Below are 27,108 nucleotides of genomic sequence, written 5' to 3' on the forward strand. Positions count from 1 at the left end.
TTAAACTACAATAAATTAAGGAGGACCATGGCAGGACCAAAGGGGTCATGATGTTTTAAATCCTTTTACTCAGCTCCTGATTGGTGCTCTTCAGTTTGGTCCTGCTGTGGTCTTTTTTACGGTTATAGAATAACAATGACAACCTAGGTCTTTTCATCAAAGTCAGTTAGTCGACCAAAAAAAAAAAAAAAAAGACAACTTCATTCACCCACAGCATGAGATGTTTTGGACAAAACAAACAAACAAAAAAAAAAACATCCACAAAATGATTATGAGTAAATGTGATTTACACAGAATAATTTATGAGAGCAGACCATGACCAAATTGGTCTCTATGGGGTATTTAAATAGAGCTTTAAGGCAGACTTAAAAGCTCAATATTCCATTGTTCTGTATAAAATGACACAGTATTGCATGCCTTGAATGTCTGAGCTTTGTTACCAAATTGAGGGGAAAAAAACTTGAACAACAAAAATGACCTATTGAAAAAAAAAAACAGAGTTAAAATGCATTCAAATAATCAAGGAAGCTGTAATTCAATCATGAAGAGATCCATTATAATGTTGTGGCAACAGCTGAACGAGGGTCCACATGGCCTTAGTGTATTGTAATATGATTAACAGACATTAATACTGGCATTTTTTCACTGGGCAGAAAAACAGTGTCCCTGAACTCCAAACGAGACATTTTATTTGAAATGGGTGGATTTTTTTCTCATTGCCTGTTTGTTGTTTAAATTGAAATCACCCCCGGGAAGAGCTGCCATCACCGCCGCTACCTTGGAAGCATAGCCTGGCGTTCAAGCTGTGTCAGTGTGGAAGAGGAATGCACTGGGAATGAGAACCTGCCAGGACAGAGAGCCCCATTGACACAACACTTCAAGATCTTGTGGTGGCTCACCACAGAGAATGTTTTGTCCACTGGTGGAACTGGAACTGTGAAGGGCATTGGACACAGCCATTTTATGCACCTCTTGACTGGGCAATCTTAAATAGATAACAGTCAATGAGGTCATCAAAACCAATTTAAAAAGCTGTACCTGCTGTTCTCTGTTTATTTCCACATGACAGTTCAACACAACATAGTCTTCTATGGGAAACACACATAGTGATCAGTACAAAATAGCCCTCTTAACCCCAATAAGGATGGATGCCAGGTAGTGCCAGTGAAACATGAATGCACACATGACGGTACAAAGAATGAAAGAATGAAAAGTGATAAAACGGATCATACCGAATCAAACTATGACAGGTTATGCTCTGGAGGCTTTCCTTGTTTTCAGTTCAAAAGACAATGCCCATTTTGGCTTTTGATGTCTTTGCTGTAAATCATATACTGATGCGTTGTAAAACATAAATAGATGAATCCCATTAACAGCCATGTTTACAGGAGTCTGCTTAGCTAAGCTGTTTTACGGCAGCGTCCAATTCATGCACCATGAGGGCTTAGGCGGGAATGCCTACAGAGTACCCTATGCATTCACCACTTCCCCTAGTATAAGATACATCCTTTCCAATGCATTGTGATGCACCTGTCAATCATTCTTACCCTCCAAATAGCACATGTCAATCTCATTCTGCCTGGCAACAGAAGATGTGGTTTGCCGATGCATGACAGGCCTGTGTGTATGCACGAAGACCAACTACTGCCAGTTTTGTTGTTTTTGTTGTTAATAACACTGTAATATCAAGGAGGGCTGCTGCCACAATAATCTGAGCGAGCTGTACAGATTACTATCCCTTTGCCAAGAGGACCTGACTGCCATGGGCTGCTCAGTCCTCATGCCACCCCTAATTTCTACTCATAGATTTAATCGGCTGTGTCTGCCCAACTTGAAGCTGTGCAGGTTTGTGATAAACATGACACTCCTTTGTTAATCACAGTTATAGAAATATAAAAAATATATACAACTGACTTTATCACAGTAATGACAGTGAGGAGGGAACAGGCACAGAACACTCATGCACCCAAAAAGCAGCAAGAATTGAGAGCATGTAGAAATACCACTCAGATGAAATAAACTGCGGGACACAAACAGCTTCTGGCTATTGGCATTTATAAGAGCATAGCTATTGTTAAATTCTTCCTGTGCCACCAGCTTTCAAGAATGCACACTTGCAAATTGGTGGCATTCTTTAAAGGGCAGCCAGTTACTTCAGGGACTGTTCCAACGGTCTTGACACACTATGTGGCATGTGCCAATTACTTATTAGTTTTTTCACTCATGCCATTATTATTCAAAATGAGCTTTCTTCATCAGGCACACTCCTCTGGGTTAGTCCCTCTGTTGGGAATATATCTGGCAAACTGGCGTATAACAGATTATTTCTGTCTTTTGACATTTCTGAGGTTGATTCAATATTTCCTCCACCTGCAACCCAAGTAACTTAATTAGTTTAATAATTCTACAGAAAAGATATTGAGAAAAATATGGTGGAGTTAACATTTTCCAATTAAACTGTGCATTAAAACAGTTCCAAGAACTCTATAAAGAAACATTGTTGTGATATTGAGAATCATGGACAAGAGGAGCCGGTTCTCAAAATGTGGGAACTGAAAGAAAAAAACACCTTCAAAAACAATTCACAAAGTGCAAGCAAACTGATGTCATAACAGATGTTAACACATTTTTAAAAACTGAATGACTGCAGACTGTAACAGTACAGAATGTCATGCTGACTGCTGCGAGCCAAGCTTTTCACTCGCGTACCATGCCCAGGATCACTAGCATGCCCTCAACAGACTAAGAGAGCTTCAGCAGTTGCTTATGGTCAGGCTGTGTTATGGTAATCGGTACCACCACGGACACAGCTGGTTCTTTTAGTGCGAGGAACGTCCTATGGGAGCACATGAAATAAGTGGTCTGAGATAAATTTTACTTCCTGCTCTCAATAATAAATGACATACATAATATAATTGGGGGGTGGGTTGATTTAATTAAATTCACTTAATTAACTCAATTTACTTACCGTTTTGCTAACATAATTGGCAAACATTTTATACCATGTAACCAGCTGACGAATATCAATTATTGGTTTCTGAATAAGTGATCTGACAGACATGTCCTGTCTGGAGATAGAAGAAGTTTTTCTTGGAATATTCCCTACAGATCACAGCACACTGAGAGATGTCTTCAAATCTTTTGATTTAGAAAAAGCTGGGCAATAGCTGTTTTATCTAATATCCATTACCAATGTATTTTTTACAATCTATTGTCTACTGGTAGCTTGTCGTACCAAAGTAGTAAGAAAACAACAACTGAAATTAGAAACACTTAGATACCCCCCATTCACTCTAAATCTGTTATTCAAAGTTATGCATGAACTGCAGTGTGACTGGACATTGCATGGACATTTTTCATTACAGTGCTCGATCATTCCACTCTGCAAGTTAATGCTGTGTGGTATAAGCAAATAAACCACCCCCATGATGAATACCTTCATCTATTTTTCCACCAAAAGTCTCATGTGCATCAGGATAACTCAGGATAATTGAACTGATTGGCGGAGAGACGCTGTGACAGAGCGTGGGAAGAGCATAGATCCAAAGAGAAATCCCTGGATATTTCAGGCAGATGCTTGCTGCTTCCAATATTGAAGTGCACCTCCCCCCAGACCCCTCATCCCCACAACCTCTTGTATGCCCCCTCCCCCTAAAACCTCAAATCAAAACCCAGGCACAAAAAAAAAACACACACACACTTAAATGAGCTAGTGGTCAAGTTCTTTGTATTTTAACTTCAGAATTTTCTGTCTTTTGATTGACTGCCATCAAATTCAAAGCACCTAAGCAAACTAATAGGGAAAATAATAGTTATTCAACAAAACTCTTACCTCTGGAGCAGGGCAATGTATTTCATTTAAAGATTAGCAGGTAAACAGTTCTATTTTCTGTCGGTCCGTGCACCAGCATATAACCGAGATGGATTTAGAGTGGGATGAATCATAATACTTTAACCTGTGGAAAAACTGTCATGCAGAGACTTTCACCTCTAGCGCCTTTTGAAGTACATGACACATGTATGGCAAAACCTTCATGGCCAAAAGTTAAAATGGCATGCAATTTAAACTGCTTTGCTACTTTAACAACCAATATACATTTTCCTTATGAATCCTCATGTCCATTTTACATTTAACTAAACTTTGTTGTAAGGCAAAGCCATATTTTTACAAAGACCAATCTAACCACTGTACTACTTTGTCCTTAACTCCAAGTACCAAATTGTACATATATAATATGTTTATCTATAATATTCCAATGTTTTACACATTCCCACAAGCCCAGTGTTTGCTGAAACAAAACAAAGAAGGTTGTTTAAGAATGTAGGAAAACATATTTTCTTAAATGAAATGAAATTAAACTAAACATTCCTGTACAAGGATGTCACTTGCTGAAGAAGTGAAATACATCACAAGATTTCTGTGATACAAAGACCACCTGAAATCTGAAACTATATGTGCACTGAGTTCATGAAACCTCTCTCCTTGCCACTGTTGAAGCTACAAGTGTAGCTTTAGTAGCACACTATGAACATTCTTGATGGGTTGGTAGTGTGGTGTAGTGGTAATGAGCTGAGCTTGGAATCAAAAGCTTGGCAGTTCAATTCCTGCTGTGGCACTCCCGTTGTACCCTTGGGCAAGGTACATAACCCAAAATTGTTTCAGTAAATATCCAAATATCCAACTGTATAAGAAAAAATTTTCACCTATGTAAGCCACTCTGGATGAGAGCATCTGCTAAATAATAATAATTAATGTTCATAATGCAACATTAAAACTACTCCTTTAATAAAGCACTGCTACAGAGAATGTATATGCTCTTAGATGCCACTGCACAGTGTTGTGGCACAGTGTTTGCCTAGCTAGCACCTGTTATCTAAGAGCAACCTGCATTGCTGGAGTTTCATTTTTACATAAGATACAGTTGTGCACCTGGCTGTTTATTGACTCTGTTCAGTTGAACTCCCTTGCTCATGGGTTCAAATGCAGTGCCCCGCCAAAACACCAAAATAATCAAATCACAAAGAATTACTGGAAGAAGGCAGAATGTGTTGTTAGCAGCTGAAGCTGTTAAGCACCATGACAAATGGACATACAACACCACAGAGTTTCAGCCAAAAGCATCAATGGTGTGACTTCTTAATTGCCTTATAAACACTTTGGAAGGTGTTAGAGTTACACCAAGGATGTGTGTCTCTAAGAGACAGGGGCTCATGGGAGCTCTGCACGACTCTGAGTTCAATGAGCTTACAGTGACCATGAGCCACACAGACTTCACGCACTACGTGGCCTTCTTCTCAAACAACCACTGATTGTGCAGCGTGGCATACAGATTCGGTGCTCATAACATTCTTGTTATGCCTAGAAATTGACTGGTGAGAGAAGACAGCCGGCAATGTGGCAAATGACTCCCACGTTCTGGATTTCTACGCTACTGGAGAGTAGAATTTACTTTCTGCACAGTGGTGTGGTTTAATCAAAATGAGACCTGAGCCAAAATTTGAATGGTAGCTAAGACAGCTTGCTGGATGTATGTGTATTTTAACACTGTGTTTGCCAAACCACAGCAGGCAGATCTACATATCTGTAGAATGTGCTCTACTCCAAACAAAAAAAATATTGTACCAATACCCTCACCAGCCTACACGAAGATATGGTACAATTCCAGGCTTCAGAAGCTATCACAATCAAATTGGAAACATGGGAGTCCATATAATGCTAATAGCTCTAAAACAAGGCCAATGTTAGCATCTTAGCAGTGGGTGAAAAAAAAACTCAAGCCATTTTATTGTGTCAGTGACAGACTCTGCCAAAGCATTAGCCAGAGAAGATTAGTAAATAGTGTCCCAGCTGAAGTATAGTCTTAATTTAAAGAGGGCTGCCTGCTTTGAAGTACTGTGGATAGTAAAATGGCTCTAGTTTCAGAGACTCACAGTACAATTATCACCATCCAGACTTTTCTTTTGGAAAAAAAATACTCAGAGTACTGAAAACAAACATGTCACACCCTTGCAGGTCTCATTTTCCACATCAAATAATTCTAGCCTCAAATAAGTTTTCCAGCCAGCAGGGTTTTGAACTGAATCCAAAGGAAAAAATCACCATGAACTTTGTCCAATGTACCGGTCTACCGGTCTGTGTTATCAGAAAAAACTTTCAGACAAAACAAAATTAATTACGTTTAAAATGCTACATACCGACGTACCTGATAAAAGCAAATTTCATGATTTTGCTTTTGAGATGCAATTATGATGAACATGTCTGCAGGGAAAGTATGTACAGAGAGACAGGTAAAGGGAAGAAGTGCAGTCGCGGGGCATACAGGCAACAGAAACTGGCATTGGATGAAAGCAGGTAGACAAACTAAAACACGCAAAAACCTGACAGAGCCTACATATTAATGCCACAACCAGAACGGGGTGGGGACGGGTTACGCGTGAAAAGACAAAGAAAGACGCACATAATATTGTTTAATTTCTTGTTAAGGGTGGCCAAAATCGGACTCTTTCTATACCATTTTACTCAAATTAGAAAACATTTGTTTGTACAACTCGCAACGTTTATACACAGACGCAGATCAAAGTCCGGAACCTAGCACATACTGTTTGCTATTGCTATTCCGTGTGCAGAGTCTGGCAACTAATTTCCGCTGCAGGTTTGTGTATCCAAAACTAAAAAGAAAATAAAACAAACAAAAATGCCTTTCAACAACAGATTTATGTGAGAACGTTCACTTGGACTTTTACCGTTTGCACTTAGCGTAAACGGTTGTCTCAGACATTTTTCATGAATTGAAACATTTTAACATGAATCGTTAGAAGTCTGTCGACAATAGTTAATAACACTTCTCGATGCTCAACATACATCCCAACCATCATACACACAAATAAAATTATACCAATGCGAAAAAGATACTACCAAGATTGCCTAAGATTTTCGTTCAATGTTTACAAAACATTGAACACTTACACTTACATTTATTCATATACATTTATGAACAAACAGTAATATTTTAATACACTCAAATGCCATTGATTACTATAATTACAATAATGTTACCAGTAGCAGTGTCACCAAGAATATCCAAAAATATTCTTATTTTCAAATAAATTGATAATTCAGCTCAAAGAGATGTTACCGTTTCGGTATTAGGGCCTATATCTGAAGAGGACGTGCGGACCCACGCAAAATGCACAAAAATCCCTTTTTGCGCGTGCTGCCGATGGTGCTTGCAGCATATAATTTACTGCACAAGGATTCCTTATCCATTGCAGTATCATTTAAATATCCCTTTCTACCGTAATCAAAATGCCGACAACACCAAACATGGCCTCTCGAACAGCATTTCAGTAGTAACCTCAACAGAAACTAAAACGTCAATACGATTCAAATGAAGGTGTTTCAACGGAAAGCGAATCATATGCGTCTAAAATTAACGTTACGGATTTTTTTAATTCAACAAAAAACACGTCTCAAAATTCTCTGTCAACCTATTTTATATTATGCGTGCAGCAAAAAACCAGACTATTGTTTATGTTCATTCCACCGTAACCAGTCAATTCCAAAAACATCTCGTTATCCTCGCCGCGCTTTTGAAATAGCCTGCGTTACTTCTACGGTTTCGGTGTCAGCCGCAAGCAAGCCTTCAGCATTGCTACTCACCTACAGCTACTAGTGAGCATCCTCACGTAAATCTCCCATCGGCAGCTCCCAAAGCGAAGAGACAAAACAGATACCCACTATCTCAAGTCCATCGTTTCAATTGACCGATCTCTGAAATAGGTTATTTTCCCCTTCAAATTCCGACACCCTCGATGTCTCGACGGGAACCGATACTCCAGCTGGTCTGTCCCGTCGTTGCATTCAGACAACGAAGCGATTCTTGCCCAGTGATATCCTACCCAGTTCAGGCGGATCTTCCCTTCGCCGGTACCTGCCTGCAATCGGCTGTTCAGGGAGCAGTAATATGAGGCACACTCCCACACATTCACACCCCTGCCCCGCACAGCGTTCGCTCAGATATGCGCAGTCGAAGCTCTGAGACACCACTCGCAAGGTTATTGTGTGACCGCTGTTTTCAGTATCTAGCCAGGGCGAGGAGAGGAGGGAGGGATGTAGCGGAGGAGATGTAAAAAAGGACGAACCTCACAGCGCCTCTCCTGATAATATGTACATAGCAAAGACTGCATTTTTGGAATTACAAAAGCCATGAAAGTTGTAATGAAAACCATGATGTGTAAGTACTATATACCCAACTACGTACAGCTTTATAGCCTATGTCATCTTGCTGTATCTCGCATCAAAGAAAAAGTGAGTTTGCTAAATCATTTCAGATTTTTTTTTCCTTGTTATGGGAGTTACTCATGTATCATTGTATAATGGTATGAATATGTTTTGAAAATAATATCAGGTATTTTATGGGCATAAGTGGTCATTTTGCAATGAATAATTTATGAAACTTTATTCCCAGGAAATTATGAGAATTTCATGTGTTTATTCAAAAGACCCCTGGTTAAGATTCAGTTATTTACCAGGAGCTACTGATGTCCAATGGCCTCTGAGCCTACTGTGCCTTCAGTTTCAAAGAAACTGTTACCTGAAGAGGTTCCTTGATGAGGGAAGCAATACCCTAATCGGAAGACCTGGTGCCAGTATGGGCCACACAACAGCACTTTCCATACAAACAAAGGTAATTGGAACTCTATTTTTTCCCACCACTTCTAGATTATTATTTTTTCCTCCGCACCAAATCAAGATAATAGGTTCTCAAAGCCACTCTTAGTCAAGACTCGCAGATCTGCATGGCCACAGATGGTAGAGGCTAAATTGCATTCTCACCCTGGCACAGCAATGCACACATCATCAGCACTAACTCATATGTGAACATGATGGATTATGGCTGTCAGAAGGCATTTTAAGATGCTATGACACGTCTTTACGTTTTGAGGTGGATATCTGCTTCCTTGTCTGAAAACATGGAAATGACTTTGATCAGTCAAATGTGTTTTTCCGCTTGTGAAGCAGAAACACCTCTAATTCATAAACATGTACCTGACATCCACATGCACCCAGCCTTTTAGGCCCTTGACAATGGAATCATTTCTTGGTGTGTGAGTATCATTGGTATCAGTTTGTGGGAAAACAGGATGCTTTAGCTTAAAGGAAGAATCATTTTTAAAGCCATTTACTTGTGAGCCAAAAGTTGTAGCGTCTGCGATAAATGACTCCCCCGAGACAGGTCTCACCATCTCAAGCAATATATCGACAGAACTTAATTGTATGGTTAAGCCAACTGCTCCCACAGCTACAATGAATGTGAGAGAGGCACAAAAAGAGAGATAGAGAAAGAGACTGCTTCATGCAGTGAAAGCCTATGGGATGACACAGGGACTTACATTCCAGCAGGCTTCACCTTATATCCAGTCTGCTTTCTCAAGCCAGCTGTTCTGCAGCATCAGTAATTGGAATGAATGGGGTTGGTGGTGGCTGGGCAAGGGGAATAGAGCTAGAGCAAACACAACAACAATAACAGCAACAGCAAAATCAATACAATCACAGGCCTATCTCTGTTTGATGGCACCAAATCCAGGGCCCTTGTTTCATCCACTTTGTTGAGGGCCAGGCACACCACTTACCATTGGTCTGCTCATCTGTCCACTGTGGTCCTTGCCCTGGCAACCATACACTCACAACTCCTGATGTGAGACCTCATTGGCTTGCTGAGAGAACCAGTTGTATGTTTTTCCTTGCCATTGTGGGGAAATTTCACCTTGTGTAAGGGACACTGTGTATTCTCCTGGACCATACCACTGTACATCCTTCAATTCCCAAAGGAGACTTAGCTGACCAGAAGGCACCAGACAGCATCATCCTAATCACTCACCACAGCACTGCTGTGGTCCAGGTGAGGGACCAAACCTTAGAAACACAATTAGCTCACTGAGCTAAAGACCTAGGTCACCAGCTAAGAGAACCAATTGTTCTATTGTCCTCTCACATTTGATGGTGATGTCACCTTCTGTAGCAGATTCACATAGTCCTCTGTGGTCCACCACAGCTATCTCTGTGTAGTTGTCCAGTTTTAAGAGGGTTCCACAGATTGAATGTCAATTTCAACTGCACTAAAGCCATGATTTTTGGAGTCCCCATATCCTCATGGTGGTGGGAAAAGACTGTGTTAATTTTACAATTTATGTGTTACTTACAGGTATATGACACATTTTCCAGCATATTTTACAGCGAGCAAAGAATCTTACTGAAGAGCAGGATAATAACGTAAAATCTTTGGATCTGAACCTGCAATCCTGCTGAAAGATAGAGATGCATTGACTGCATCCTCACATTAAAAAAGAGAAATAACACAAAATATCCCACTGACCTTAGAAATTGGCAGGGTTTATTAATTTGACCTTTTTAGCCTCTCTTTTCAATGGGTGTTTCTGCAGAGTAAAGCGCACGGTTGGGTTCCGCCTGTGTACCCGCAACAATAACATCGACCTCCTGTTATTTCTGACAGCATCCAAACTGCTTCACATCGGGGGTGACATTTCAAAGCTGACAACCTTTAATGTCATTGATAGCTCAATCAGGTGTCTGATCCCCCACCCCCCTACCCTGCCCCCAACTCCCCTCTTCCTGTAGTTCAACTTCAAATACCTGGATGTGGCTCTGAAATGAAGGTCAACCACCCGCCAAATTTAGAAGAGAGAGACTGCGATAGTTGAGGGGGAAAAAAGCAACCTGACATTATATTTGTTCGTGCAAACAGAAGGGTGAAGTATTTCAGAAACTACTGTTCACTAGCATTGTGTTTTTTGATCCTTTTCTTTATTTCTGTCTTTCTTTCTTTCTTCCCCTTCTCTAGCCCTTGGTTGCATTGTTTTTTTTCTTACATGCATTTAATTTTTTTTTGACTGGCTGCCACTGCCCTCTAATTTTCAAGCTGTTCCATCTCCAGGGTGAAAAATGTACTCCCCGAGATTGCTGCACTGTCGCTTGCAAGGTAGTATAGTGGCCTTCATGGCAAAAGGAGATTGCAAATATGATGTTGGCTCAAGCTTGCTGTGGTATGCCTCCTATTTGACCTGAATCAGGTCAGTCATGTATGCCATGGGGCAGCACTGTGGTGCAGTGGTAAGGAGTAGGTCTTGTTACCTAAAGGATGCCAGTTTAATGTCCAGGTACGCCACTGTTATGGTACCCTTCAGCAAGGTAGTTTACCAGAATTGCCTCAGTAAATATCTAGTCAGATAAGTAGTGGAAATGTAAAACCTGTAGGTGATGTAAGTCACTCTGGGTAAGAGTGTCTGCTAAGCGAATACAATGCAAAAGTAATGTATGATCAGAGATGGAACTGAAATTCAATGTGTTTTTCATGCAGCAGGCACCCAGGCCATGTGTGAACATACACGAAAATGACAAGTGAACAGTGACCATCCCAATGATTTTTGGGAGGATTCCTCCAGCCATCACAAGTGAAGAAGAACAGAGGTCACAAATGTAGTCTGTTGCACTCATCACTACAGTCCCTTGATAATGGAAACCAAGCCCACCTTTTGAGTGATGATGTAGAGAAGAGTGTGGCTTTATTGCTGTCTCCATGAAAATAAAAAACTGCAAAACGGATGCCAAACCAACAGCATCATATGCCCACTCTCTACGGCGGTGCTAATCTCCTGTACTTCTGAATAAGAAGCTGTGATGTTTTGTGATAGGTGGCAGCTGAACAGTAGTGCAGTAGTGAACTCTGAGAGGTTTACTTCCTCAGTAAATCCTGCTATGCTGTTGAATGGCCTGATGTAAAATCTGTGTCCACATATGCTGATGTGCCCAGAGTGTTTGCCTGAAATTGCATTTCTCCCAGACTCTGTATTGCTAAAAACCAACATACATATAAATAGAGCAAAACCTGCTATGAGCCTTGCCACAATGTGTGGCTATCTTTCTATGGAATATTGTGGATATAAATCACATGTGGTCATTCACATTCCCAGATGTCAGAGAACATGCAAAAAGTACATAAAAAATGTGTGAATCATAAACCCTAACAAAGCCTCCTCCAGCCACTTCCACTCCCTACAGCAAGGCAATATCTTTCTGGAGTGAAGAGAGGAAGTGTTCCTCTTCGTCATTAAATGTTGTGATAGGAAAAAAAAGAAAAATAATCACATTATGCTACTTAAACTTGCCTTTAAGAGAGCAGAAATGAATCACAGAAGCAGATGGTCACGCGGTACCAGAGGAAAGGGGAAATGGAGCGGTGTGGTGGGGGAAGCAACGATTGCATCACCTACGTTCATTGAAAAGCATATTTTATGATTCTAGGTCTGCTTGGGGTAGCCAGATCTGGTGTGGTGGTCCACCTCTACGCATACCCATGGTAATGTACTTTAAAGGCATTAAAGGCTCACTGTTGAATGTCACTCCCACTCATCATGTTACATTATTCATGAGCTTTGCAGAAAATCCCTAGGATACTAAACTTTGTGGCTGCTTGCTTTGTGACACTTTTGACTGCTTCCACAGATCGGGGGGCACAGGAGAGTTAACCTTATGTCTGTTCCAGCTTTACACTTTGCATGCTGTTTCACTGCAGCCTCAATTAATTTCATACATAACATGGTGACATCTAATCTTACCATTGATTTGCATTGCAGTCTGCTATTAGTCCATAAGTTCAGTCAATATTGTTTGCATTTGTGGTACCTAAGGCCTGGATTCATTTCTTTGGGCTTAACTTTGACTGCCAAATAAAAACTAGTGTTACATTTTTATTTAATTTACCTTGGTTATTGATGACTTGTGCAAACAATGCTAGTGAAGAAGTACACTAACACTTGTTTTTTGATGAATGGATGAATGCTGAGTGAAACCAGGTCTGAGCCAGTATATATGATGATTGTAAGAAATAGAAAATAATAAATGCTTCCAATCCTTTATGCCATGTCTGAAACCTACATGTTCCTATCAGAATTTCTTGACAAAAGGAAACTGGAACAAGAAACTGGACAAAGAAAAGAACAAAACACAGAAAACAAAGTTAGGGAGATGCTGGCAAACCCAGAGCAAACCCAGTTGTGTGCATCAGTGGGCGATTTGACACGCTGCCACGATGTCAGTGGCGGGCGTGCAGGAGTGGATGAGCGTCTTTGCGGTGCCTAGCCTTACCGCTGAGGCAGGGTATAGTTTGCACTTAAAAAGCCACGTGGCATATGACTGTGCATTAAAAACCCCTCCCCCAGTCCTCTGGCTGCTCTCCCTTCCAGGGCTGTCAGAGAGAAACAGGATGCCCTTTGTGTCTGTAACAGTGCAGTGTTGAGGTCAGGAATAAGAGAGATGTTGTGCAGGCAATAAAAAATAAGTGTAGTGCGGGGCTTAATCTCTCAGTTGAGTAAATAAATCAGGCTACAAACTAGTGGCACACTGCAATGTTGTCCCTATATATACCTGTAAACCTGGAAATAATCAAAAAGTTTGAGGATTCAGAAACATTTAAAAACACCAAGTTATGTCATGTAAAATGAAGAAGAAATATTTAACATTCTGCACTATTTCTAGGTCAGCAATCAAATTTAAGGAAATTTGGGGCATTGACCAACTTAACTCCTTTGTACAAAAGGTCAGATTTCCTTGATCTGTATCCTTTCCATTGAAGCATGCGTTCAGGTGACACTCAGGTGGATTTGATCTACTCTTCAGAGGCATGTTCAAGTAACTCAACTTGCAGCCAGTGTTCACCTGTTATAAATATGGCTGTATCTCAAGTTTCCAGCAGATCATTGCTTACTAAGTATCATTGTGATAGTGGGAAAAATGGCATCAGAACTAAGTGAAAGTGTCAGAAGTTGTTATTCTATGCAAAGAGGGGCTTTCTCAGCGTCAAATCGTGGCTAGACTAAAGGTTTCTAAGGGGGCAGTGCATGGAACTCTGAAAGGCTTTGCAGAAACTGGATCAGTTGTATCCAAAGCAAGATCAGGCAGGCCAAAAGTGACCACAAAATCAGAAGATCAATACATCAATCTTAGTTTTTTTATTACACTTCCAATTTTAGGATATTAAAGTGTTAATATGTGTTCTTGAGCCTGTCAAACTATAGATCTTGCTGTCTGAAAAAAGGAAACTAGCCTAACAGGCTATGCAAATATCTCAATCCATGTCAAGTAGGGCTGGGCCGATGGACGATGCCATCGTCCGTCGCCGATGGCTGACAGACATCACGATGTTGAGCCGGCATCGTGATTTAACCCCCCCACCCCCCACCCACAAAGACAGCGGGGCGCACCCTGCCACACACACACTATAATTCCAGTGTCTCTGCAATAATGTAGAAAAATATATTTATTACTTATTTGTGGGGATTTCCCGGGGATCAACTTAAGCCATAGAAGTGAAGAATAGGCTATGTATTTCAAGGAGTGTCAGCCAGAGAGCGCAAAAATGAAAGATGGGTTTATTCTAATCATTATATTAACTCCTTGCGCCTGATTTAAAGGAAAAACATCTTATTTAATCACACTATACCACCCAGTGAAAGCACGTTTTAATTTAGGCACAAATATGAAAATTATTTAAAAATCTACCTGGTTTGCACCTACCTCAGTAAATCAGGGGGCAAGTCTTTATTTGTATCGCAAAACTGAGGATTAAAACTTACCAACAGAGTGAACTCTCCCGTTCTCTGCTATACCTGTCTTAAACAAATAATTACTAATCATTATATTGTCATTAACCCTTTTTCACCATGTCTCGCCCTGAACATTTAACTATATTTCATGTTATATTATATAAATATAATCAATGAATTATTAGTATTATAATGACTAGAGGAAACTCTTGCTGATTTATGTTTTCATTAGCGTTATTAAGCTTCTCATAGTTTTCAGTTAGCATTTATATATTTTTAACATTAAATCGCTATTTCCTCAAAGCTAAAATTAGCTAGAATTTTCCTAATCTAGTGTTCTAATTGCACCGGTTCTAGCATACGCGCTAAATGGTAAATCACACCGGTGTGACCGTATGCGTGAAAGGGTTAAAAAACTTGTCTTTTTAACAGTGGATTTTCTTGAAATTTAAATATAATTCAACTGAAAAACAATGAGGAGGTTATGAGGAACACGATCTATTTGACTTTTTTTTTCTTTCCGTAAACAAATAATTTTTAAAATATTTGAATGAAATAAATATTCGTAAAAACCCACTATTTGTGCTTTGCCGAATACCGTATTCGGATTTGGCTCCACCTCTATCTCAGAGGACGAGTAGTCGTTTCTAAACCACGTCTCAGGAGGGGAAACAAGGCCAAACGCTTGGGGTGGGCTAAGAAATACCAGCATTTCACAGTGGATGACTGGGAAAAGTCCGATTTACTGATGAATCCAAATTTGAGATTTATGGCATGTGCAAATATTCTAGTCTGGGGGTGTTTTGCCTACTCTGGAGTTGGACACCTGCACCGAATTCACTGCACCCTGATCAAGGAGAAGTACCACTCCATTCTTCAGAGACATGCTATACCCTCTGGTTTGCATCTTTGTGGAGAAGGATTCATACTGCAGCAGGATAATGACCCAAAACACACCTCAAAGCTTTGTAAGAACTACTTGTAGACCAAAGGAGTCCTGACTGTCATGGACTTTCCTCCACAGTCACCTGACCTCAACCCCACTGAACATTTACGGGGGCACTTGAAGACTGAGAAAGCCAAACATTCTGTGACATCACCAGAAGGTCTTTGGAACATTGACAAATCATGCTGGAATAACATGGGTCATCAGGTTTTGCACAAACTTGTGGAGTCCATGCAGGCTCGAGTGTATGCTGTCATTAAAGCAAAAGGGGGAAATAACTATATATGTTTTATATATGACATACATATATGTTTGATATGCAGAGAGAGACCTTTCAGTGGAATGCTAAACTCAAGCAAGATGGAGAAAAATTTCATTATTCTAGCAACATCGTACCACTCATAGAAAACAATACAATAAATGAAAACAACCAAGCTCTGTCAAGCGAAAAACAGTTGCTCAGTTCTAAATATGGTAGAAGATTAATCTGGGAGGGGTTTCATCAAATAGCAAGTTCTCTTTGGATGACTTGGCAGATTCCACTGAACTCACAGGTCTGACTCAGGTGCTGCACCACCACTGCAAATTCTCCATCGCGCTCTCATAAATGGTCCTGGTTTCAGAGGGCCAAATGCACACAAAGTATCCGTTTGTTGAACAGAAAACAAGCACATGTTCTGTCACTCACTGTCGTGCCACACTTTCTTCATGTGGGTGCAGTTCAGCAGCTCAAAAGGAGCAGGGCTAGGCCACCAAATGAGGTCATTGCCACATTGCAAAGGTGTGGGACATCCTGTCCAAGCACCTGACAACATAGGCACATTTGTTGTGAGGAAATGATTTTTCCTGATTTGCATTCCTTTTCAACGTGTCAACCCACTTAATCAGCGCTGGCATAAAGCAAACATAAAGCACTTTGGGTTGCTTGTTTATTTGCATGAAAAGTGCTCTGCACATAAAGGTTATGACGATGATGATGACTATCATTATTATTATTATCATTATCATGGTAAACATTAAATAAAAGTTAATTCTAAAGGGTGGTAGAATGTAAAACCACCTTGTTTTGTTCTTCCATTACAATCTCAGTCTATTTAAAGCCTTGTAATCACTTACTTATATCCTATTATATATGTGTATATATACATATATATATTTTCCAGTAAATCCCTCTTGAGAAAAAAAAAAATACTTGCATGAACTTTGCGATTGAGTGTGGTCATCTGTTTTCATTTAAAGACAACAGCTGTGGGCTGCTTAATGGTGCCTGGGAACATCCCAGAATAGTCAGCAATGGCGACGCTTCACTGTCTGCCACCTTCCCATAATCTGAGACCCATTGCACGCTTAATTGCATTAAAAGTTAGCCACACATCTCACTACAGCCTGTCCCCACCCCCAAAACCAATGGAAACAAAAACCCATTTCACAGACCATTAAGGAAACATTTCAGATATAGCTGTCAGCTAAAAAAACCCCACAACAATCAATAATGTAAAGCAAATTGAGAGAAAAGGGGGTAAGGGCTACTGATGTGCTAGTTCACAAAAGTTCAAAAATAAAGGACAATTCATTACAGTTTCAACAAACTTTCAGACTATGTGAGACTGTTGACTTAATTTAACAGACTTAAATTAATGTATTTGTTTTTTGTATAAAACAGACAATAGATTAAAAACAGAGGTGTGTAAAGATGAAAAATTTAAGTGACAATGTACATAAAAGACCAACTTGTTCAACATGTTTTCTAGACAAGCCTGACCTTTCAAAACTTGCATTGTATTGCCCTTGTTAGCATAAATGACAAAGGACTGAGGGAACTGCACTGAACCGTTTTAATATTCAGGCTCATCCTTGTTAGTGTGAATATTTTAACAAATGCAGTATTATTACAAAGCAGATGATTCAACTGGGGATTTCAAGGATCAGCTATAAAAACGATCCTGTTTTGTGTAATTAACAATCTGCCTGGCCATGCCACTCTATGGCTGTAATCTATTTCTGTTGAAATTGCATAAAGATTATCTGAAGATTTGCTGGTTGTTGCAGTTCACTGGCAAAGTCTCATTGGCCATTTTTACGTTGGTGGTTCTATGTAAACTAGGGGCCCTTAAGGAGAGTGATAATCATTACATTTTCCCAAGCCAAAGACTCAGTTGTATAGACAAAATATTTTGGCACTGCTGCTATTCACTGTAGACTAATTGTCTGGGCTCTGGCCTATTGATTGCAGGACCATGGAATGATTTTCTGAACCCTGCAGCTAGCCTCTTGCCTCAGGTGATCCTGCAAATTAACTGATGTTTTTGAGTATATGCGATGCCCAACACTTAACGCTAATATTCTGTCTGCTCAGAAAAAAAATCAATCCTATATGAAATCAGGAGAGCTATTTTGAAAGTACGTCTACAAGAACACAATCCCTACAGTAACTTCTTCTGGGTTCAGCATCTGGGGGAACAAGGTTTTAAATCCAGTTGTTCCATAGCATTAGCATAACTGCAAATACGTTCTATGCTCTGTTAACTTTCCCCACTTTTGGATTTATTCAAAATAGTAGAGAACGGTGACCATTCCTGATCCTAAATACAATGTTACTCATATCCACATTACAATTAGCATCAGGCTACTACAACTGGATGTATTTATGAAGCAATTTGGGTTGTTTCCTGCCCAAAAGTATTATGTGTAGAAATCAATTCCACAAGCTTCTCGTCATATTCCCAGTCCTTAACAAATGTAACGTAACTATAACTTTTTTGTCGAAAATTTCGCCTTTCAAAAGGTCTTTCATATAATTCATGAGGAATGGAGGCTCCTTTCCTTCCAAGTTTGAGTGACTTGAGTGATGTGCCAGAATGTGCATAAATTATGTATTACTATTGGATGCAGCCATATGTATTATCTCAGCCACTTCAAATTGGACAAAACCAGTGCCAGCCTGAAATAAGTGATGGACCACAAGTGCAATAATGTATCTTTCCCCGGGGAACGTCAAAGACAGAGATGAATGGGATTCAGAACAGGCGCTTAGCAAGACATTGACCAGGGGATGAATGAGTTTACTGGAGAGAGCGAGATGAGGTTGTTGAAGGATAAGCCCAAATTTGTTAAAGTGTGGAAATGGGCAACGGGGTGATCTTATAGTATTATGGCATCCTTTAAAATAATACACAGTAAACAACCTTTCTATACCAAAGGGAGCAGGATAATCAAAAATTTTTCCTGGACTGCCTATATAATCTGTGTACTTTATCTACATACAGTTACCTACAGTTACAGGAACTATTATCTTTGTAGGTTCTTCCTGTACAGGCAAAATATAATGTGAGAGCTTTCAACCGTCTCTCTGAAGTTAGTGAGTTTCTATCAGCAGTACCATCACTTGATTCATATCCAAGCACCAGCAGGTGACTGCTGGTCTGTCACAGTACAAAACAAACTCAGTTAATTATATTACATTTTCTCAGCAGATGCTCTCACCCAGAGTGACTTACATGGCTCATAATTTTAACATCTTATATATGTACTTTATTTTACCAGGAATAGTCTCCCAATTATATATTGACTTCTTTACGAGGGAGTTTTAGCTAAGAAGTAATATCAAACAGTTACAAAATGTATGTTTCAGAAAAATACACACATTAAAATACAATATAAATGTGTATGCTACATATGTGGAGACCTTGAATATCAGGATGGAAGTGTTCAATACAGGAACATCCCACAGCTGAGGTATTGCGGATAAAAATTTTGAATTCAGTAAAGATAACGAGGTTATCCATTTTTAACTGGTTTTTGCAACATATTTCATGTCCAAGATGAGTTACAGTTAAAAACCATATTTCCAAGTTCTGAACATGGATGAGATATTTTATAAAGAACCCCAAACTTTATCTGTTATCTGCAAATATAGCTTGAAATTTGATATAGCTTGATACTTGATAGTTTTGCATAAGTACCTGGCCCAAGGGTACAGAAGCTGTAGCCCACTCTGGACTTGAAGCAGCAACCTTTTAAGGTATGAGCTCTGCTCTTTAGCAATATGCCATTCCCCTGTCAGTATTTGGCAGACTGCAATAAGCCACTCCCATAAGTGTCCTGGTCTGAGGAGCTCTCAGTGTTCATGCATGTTCTTGTCTTCATGTGAAGGCAGAAAAGACATTCGTTATAAAGGATTTGAAAAGCCGCAGTACAAACAGGATTGAATCAGGCCTTTGAGGTGGTAACATATTGAACCGTAACAAGAAACGCCTTTCCCACACAAGCTGATATTGCTTGTGCCGTATGGTGAAATTGTAGCCCAAGCCCTGAACATATATGGTATTGTGCTAGCATGCTAACAGTGTGATCAGATGTTATAGGGAACAGGTAGGGAAACAATATGCTACATTCTATTAAAATATATAAAATGTTATAGGTGATTAAATATTTATGCCCCTGAACATGAACAACTCTTAACTGTCCAAGAGTGGCAGTTCAGCATGTGCTGTAAGAGAAGGACTGGGATTAGACAGTGAATGGATAGGAGTTAAAATAGGATAGGGTGAAAGGAGTTTATTGATCAGGGAGTATCTTTAAGTGAGGAGAGCTTATGATTAAATGCAAGCCGAGGTCTAAAGTGTGCAAGTCAAAATGTTCAATCATACTGGTATTAACTTGGAAAACCTCCAAACTACTTCACAAACTCCATATTACAAAGCATGTTACAGAAAGAGAACCCATGTTTAAAAATTTGACATGAAACTATTAGTTGTATTCTACCTGCCGCTAATGGATTTTAGATAATTATTTTGTATGATAGTTTTGTATGTTGTTCCATCTTGTAACAAGCAAGATGATTTCTTAGTACTGTTGTACAAAAATCTTAGGCTTTTTGCAGTTTATATTCTGACACATAATGAAGATAAAACATTGTGCTTATTTCATTTTAGACTTTCTGTTTCTCTCCACTCTTTGAACAGAGGTTTTCTCAATTCAACACGTCTTGAGTTATAGACTGATATGTCCAGTTTCAAGAGTGACCTTTCTGCAAGTGATATGTGTATAACAACACCTGATCCTCCTGCCAGCTCTGCATCACACTCCAGTGTCAATAGTGTGCCTCTCTATTTCTGTGGCCTTTCACTATTAATGAATGAGATACAAGAGAAGTTGGCAGAAAAAAGAAAAACACATTGCGAGGGACTTTGTGTGTGTACTCTGTAGTCACAGAGTAGGGACTTTTTAAGACAGCCACATTGCTTAGATGCTGTATGTTAAATGGGTGGAACCTTAATGTGTCACCAGTGTCTGACTGATCTGAACCAATCCTAGTGTTTTTTCTGCAGAGCGTAATTGTTTCATAGAAGTCAAGGCATTGCTCTGTTCCCATTTAAGAGGACACCAGCACACTCTCTCTCCACCTCCCAACCTCCGCCATGGCTGGAGGTGGGCAGGGCCAGGGAAGTGCTGCACCTGCCGGCTGCTGTCAAACAGCGGAGCCCGTAATCCCTCAGCAGGTGTGGCAAGGCATTGGTGTGAACCTCTCCTGATCTGAGCAGAGCACGATAAAAACACTATGAGTCAAAGCGCAGGGGACCGTGGAACGTTGTGGTGTGTGTTTGATTGTTTTTCCATATGCACAATAATAAACACAATATCCAGGAAGTGTTTCATATTTCCTATCCCAGAATACATTGCAACATAAGAAGGACTGAGCTTATGGCATAGTTAAAAAATGGAAAAAATGGCAGACAATTTGAACAGTTGTGCATAGTCACAAAGCAATGGTTTTTATCTGACAACTACCATGTGTTATCGGTATTTCACTAACATCGATTAATGTACTGTCACATAACTTAACATGGTGCTTGTAGTATTTATTACGAGAGCAAAATACCATACCTAAGTAGCCTTTACTGTAGCTAATGTCACAGCTTCTTAATTTAGAATTCTGACAGAGAGGTATGTTCACAATTGTTGTATATTGTGTATTTGAATACTTCTTGAAGCATACTAAAAGATTTAGCATGGAGTACGTACTACACAGCCTTTTAGTATCCTGTATTCAAGTGTGTAATCTGGGACAGAGCCACCATATTTGGACATTCCAAGGCCTGGAAATTCACCATTCATTTACATAGTCGAAAGAGCATAGGTAAATGGATTTTTTCATTTGCTGTTTAAAAACTTTATTGAGAAATAATGGCCTTTCATGGTGAATTTACGAATGGATAAGCAAGGTGCGAGATATTTGACACCACTGCCTTGGCTTATCTTAGAAATACAGTTTCAGCCTTTTCAACACCTTTGCTGATTCTTTATTATAGAATTATACAGAGAACTTCCTCTCCGTCAAAATATGTAATATTTCATTTTTCTCAAGGCGAGAATATGTAAATTATGAATGTCATGAAAGCCTGCTGGTTTCCAAATTAATGGCCAAGCTTTAGGCAATATTGATGAAGTATTTGGATTCTGCAGGCTCACTCCAAATTAGTGGACGTATGAAGGCCTTGCAAACCTTCACACAAAACATTTATTTAATACAACATCACACTAATTAAGAGTCTAGTATGTCAGTTCACATCCGCATATATGCACAGTGTGATATTTCGTTCTGTTTTCATAGGCCTTTGTAATGGAACAGGAATGCAAATACAAGGTGAGTTCTTAGAAATGTAGAATTTTGTTCTGAGAGTCTCTAAATCAAATGCGGGGGTTCAATAAATCATTACCTGGTTAAGATACCTCCATGTAAAGTTTGGCTTCGAGAACAAAGTACTGTATATATACTGTAAACAACAAAATATTAATATTATTAGAAGTAGAAGGAGTAGTAGTATTAAGTGATTAAGTGCAGGGTGAGGGTAAGAGTGATAAAATATAAAAAATGCATAAAATGAGAGTACACAACACAGCAGTTTAACAGGAAATAAAGACATTTTCACAAAAACTCCACCAGTGAAAGTAATGTGTCTTAGGATGGATTCCCACAGATCAAAAGATAGAAAACAACCCTCTCTTCCAAGAAGACAGGTTTAGATTGAGAAAGTACAAGACAGCTTGCATCAGCTAATTTTAATAAAATAAAATGCTCTGCCACACTAAAGAAAATCTGAGAACCAACAATGGAGTCCCCTAGAGTTGCCATATTGCATTGGTGAGAAAGAAGGACAACAACAGTGTACATGTGAATCTGCTAAATAAACAGATTTTTTTCACTGTTCCAGGAATGTTGTCATTCACGTGCCCAAAACAAGCAGCAGTCTATGGAGGATTATCTGTGCTTTTTTTCAGGGTATTCAAGGTCACATGAGCACATGTGTGTGTCATCATTTTCCCACTTCCATGCGCGTACACAAATGTGTGTTATGACCAACCTGCGCTGTTATCCAAACTTTTGTTTGGATAAACTCATTCTGAATATGCAATTCTTTCCAGGCTGTGAGAGTAATAACTCCTCTGGGAAACACTTTTGATAGTTTGAGCTGTTTTGGAATTTCATGGCTCCACATGAACCAATTGATTGCTTTCCCAGGTATGACTGCTCCACTGGACTAGTAGAGGCACAACACTTTCACTTGCTGTGTAGAGGCCTTCATATTTCACAATGCTTCATAGAGAGGTCTTTCTTCTATGACTCCATCAGTCTTGTTGATGGAAACAGGATGAAGTTGATTTTTTTGTTATTAATATTACTCATTCAGAATCCCTGTATGGAATATAGTGCAGGGTAGCAGCATGGTAAGGAGCAAGGCTCATACCCCATTGCTGGTTCAATCCCCCTAGTAGGCCACTGTTAATGTACACCCACAATGTGGGTGAGGTACTTAACCCACATTGCCAGCTGTATAAATACATAATATACAAAACAAAGTAAGCTATGTAAGTTACTCTGGCCAAGACTGGCTGCTGCTAAACAAATGCAATGTTAAGAAAGGATTTAAGAACAGTATAAGCAAAAAACTAATAGCACATGAAGACTGCTTTATCAACATCAACAACACTTTTCCCCCACAGTTTTTTTTTAATTGAATATTTAGTGTTTCTACAAGTGATACACCTCCTAATACACATACCCTGAGTGAGTGTACAGAGGAGAAACATTACAACAATCACGCATATTGCATACATAATCATGTGTCTTGGATAGGGTTTCCCCAACAGTTTGAATGGGATACAGTTCCAAAACACTTCCATCATCTGGAGGTGGCGCACAGCCCCTTGCCCACTCAGAATGCAGTTCTTTCCATTGTTTTCTCCTCAAACTAAAAAGGAAACGTCATGTCCAGATTACTTCATTAATCCTCATAAGTCGTGCGCCATTTAAGTCACAGTCATTTGTCAAATTCAGACCCGTCAATCACCAGTTCTAGGAAAATCAATTAACCATCTGATGGCAGGCAAAGGCTGACATTTACCTATTCTAGCTGGAATGAGGGCAACACATGAGTGGAATATGAATTATGGGAACATTTAATAAAGCCTGCGATTCAGTTCAAGTACAAAATGCACATAAACCTAGTAGTGTGTCAATGGCACCACACATTATCTACACTGAAATACCACAACTCAGGTGCAATGTAAAGGAGCCAAATCTTTTCAGTAGAAATAAATTTCTATGACTGATGTGGGTATAGTGACACATATATTAAAACTTGACTTGGCTGAGGTGGTGACCATGTAGATATCATATACAGGGAAAAGAAAAGGGGGAGATGGGGTGGACAAGGGATACCATGAACAGCTGATGCAGAAACAAAGTGGTAATAAATGTTTTGTAGTGGTGGATGGCACCAGTTTTTCTAGGATTGGTTAATTCTGTAAGAATTGCCTGAAAAATTCTTCTTCCAAATCTTTGTTTGGGAATTCAGTTATCCTTGATTTAATACTTTAGCTGAAGAGGGTAAACACTTTCTGATAAACACTGTTGACAATTGATAAATGATCCTAATTCATTAACTTGTCATATTCAAATGTATTTTTTGATTTATTTTTGTAATTGTTAAAGATTTTTAATATCTTAGCTTTTTCCCCTAACTCTGTGAAAGACATTTTATAACAAGGAAGCAATGTTGTATCTGAAAATGTTGCCGATGTGGCTTGCAAATTTTTGCTGTTAAATCTCACAGCCCACCCACACAATTGATTGGCTCCCACAGGTGTGGAGCAGAGCAGGCAGCAACCAGTCATGCTGAGGTTTCCAGGGTAGGTGGCTAGGCATTGCCATCATTGCTTGGATATGCTTTTTTGCTCTTCCATATAGTCACACTCACTTCATTTTGCTTAGATGTACATCAGTTGAACTTCTCATTTCAGAATCAGACACTGCAAAATACTTAGCATCTCTCTTGACTGTGTAACCTTCTGTCTGTCTGTAATGAAAAGCATTGAACATTCAATAAAACTACTGGATGCAGTAAAATACCTAAACCAGTAGTGCACAGATGCAGCATATGTGGTTAATATGCCAGCCATTTAAAGCAAGCTCTGCATTTTCTGTGTACATGTCAATGCATCACTTGTGTGAGAGCATGTTATATATGTAACTCACTTTATCTTAGTGCTTCCATTGATTTTATTTTAATCACAATTCTAAGAGCGCATGTATCTTTATGGACTTTGTCACTATGTCCCTCTCTGCTCTTGGACACCACTGTAAATTTATTTCCATGTAATTTGACAGCAATGATGGAATTTTTGCTTGCTGTCTTCCCATGCAAAACTGTTCTTTTTACTTTCCATCTTACAAGGGAACTAAACCTCCAGATTGGTCATTTAATTGCAGTGCAGATCGGCCCCTGAATGATCCCTTTAGAGATCTACATAGAGAACCAAGAAAGGATTCCCAAGTCCAAGTCAGGCTGACTTTCTGCATCATGTTTAAAAACAATGCCTGTGTTCTTTGGCCATTGGACAATTTCAATGTTTGCTTGTCATTGTCATTGTATAAGCACTGGTACCAACACTGTACCTTGATGACAGGGTCCCATAACACCATAACTCTGCACTGCGTAGTTAGTGTGTAGCAAACACAGTATGCAGTGTGTTTTGTGGTTGTTCTTACCACAGTGATGAGAGAGAAAAATAATACTACCATATCCCATATGGCAAATGTAATAGCTTTGCATAAACATGACATAGATACAAGGGATGGTTACACAATGGCTATTAACGCTCCTGAATATTTACATCAAATTTAGATGTCTTTGAGTTTGTTGCAAATGGCATCATTGAATTCTAAAAGGTTTACTTTGCCACAAAATGATTTGTCTATTGTACAGAAGCTGCCTTTGATAATTGAATTACTCTTTTTTCAGATGGGAGCTTTGGGTTTGTAATCCTTCTCAATGCACACACACCCACTTACACTTGCCAGGCTGTGAGGAGCATTTACATAACATTAGTGCATACTTTCACAAATGATTCATTTACAGTACACAGCCTGTGATTCATGCAGAAACTGCACCCACAGTGACACCCCACAGGGGACTTGAACTTGTGACTCTCAGGCACAAGTCAAGCACCCTGACCACTGTGCCATGCCAAATGACAGATGGCCCCCCCAGCAAAACACAATGCTAATATTCACATAACATGAAACATGAAAAATAATCAGTAGCAGAGGGTACTTTCAATAAGAGCCTTTGGTACCTTTTTTTTCTCACCATGTTTTGCCGTGCTTTGTCCTGGTGAGGGAACATATTTCGAACAGGACAGAAAGTCAGCTCTTGTGAGCCTCCCACTGCATAAACAAGCGCCTCGCCCTCAGATTCCTCTCAGGTAGGATTGATGGGTCCCAGAGGTCAGCCGTCAAAATACAAATCAATACCAGGTCAGACGTGATTCTCCTCATGCTGCACACTGGGATTCACATCACAAAACACCTGAGAGGTGAACAATCTTCTGTTATTTTATACACCTAAATACATAGCATCTTTAAACATAAACAAGCATAATTTCAGTAATGTGTCTCACACATATGCAGAGGGACAGAAAGGTAGTATACACACATGGACACTTTTTTCATTATTGAATAATAAGATTCTTCAAATCAAACACAAACATCTTTACAGCAAACTTGTGTACCGCTCAATATGTTTCTCTGTGCAAGCCCCTGAGGTGATCTGAGATGAGGAAAAATAGCAAATGCCAAAGGATAGAGCTTCGAATAAACAACATACCACACATATCATCTCCCCTCATACTGTGATGGTGGAAGAGAAGGGGCTTTTTGAGTGTGTGTGTCTGTGTGTGTGTGTGTGGCTCTCTGCATTTGGGAGTCACAGTGATTTCTACCAACATCAGACCACCTTCCCTAATTGCGATTCATTTTTGACACAATATTGGCTAGTGGTGGGCAGGCAGTTTTGATACGCATAACCAAAAAAAAAAAAATACATATAAATCAAATAAAAATAAATAAATAAAAGGTGGAAAATGGAAATAAACAGTGCCTGGTTTTGTGGCTCAGTAATATTTGTGTTCTGGAGCCTGGCTCTTGGTAGATGGGTTTTCGATGTATAATTTATATGTTGTGTCTCTCTCTCTCTCCC

At 39.5% G+C, this 27,108-nt stretch overlaps 1 protein-coding gene across 4 annotated transcripts in view; it reads right to left on the reverse strand.

Moving 5' to 3' along the window:
- The window catches only part of lingo1a (leucine rich repeat and Ig domain containing 1a), a 116,788-nt gene that overhangs the window by 23,575 nt on the left and 66,105 nt on the right, over positions 1 to 27,108 (reverse strand). The window contains exon 1 of one of the 4 annotated variants that reach the window (XM_036535406.1): positions 7,900 to 8,112. The exons of 2 other annotated variants lie outside the window; for them this stretch is intronic. The gene's annotated coding sequence lies outside the window, so the exon portion shown is untranslated. Of the gene's footprint in view, positions 1 to 7,660; positions 8,113 to 27,108 lie in introns of those variants that run through there. One more of the 4 variants, XM_036535404.1, reaches the window with a different exon arrangement.

This window comes from Megalops cyprinoides, chromosome 8, assembly GCF_013368585.1.
Source record: "Megalops cyprinoides isolate fMegCyp1 chromosome 8, fMegCyp1.pri, whole genome shotgun sequence".
In the NCBI taxonomy this organism is placed as follows: domain Eukaryota; kingdom Metazoa; phylum Chordata; class Actinopteri; order Elopiformes; family Megalopidae; genus Megalops; species Megalops cyprinoides.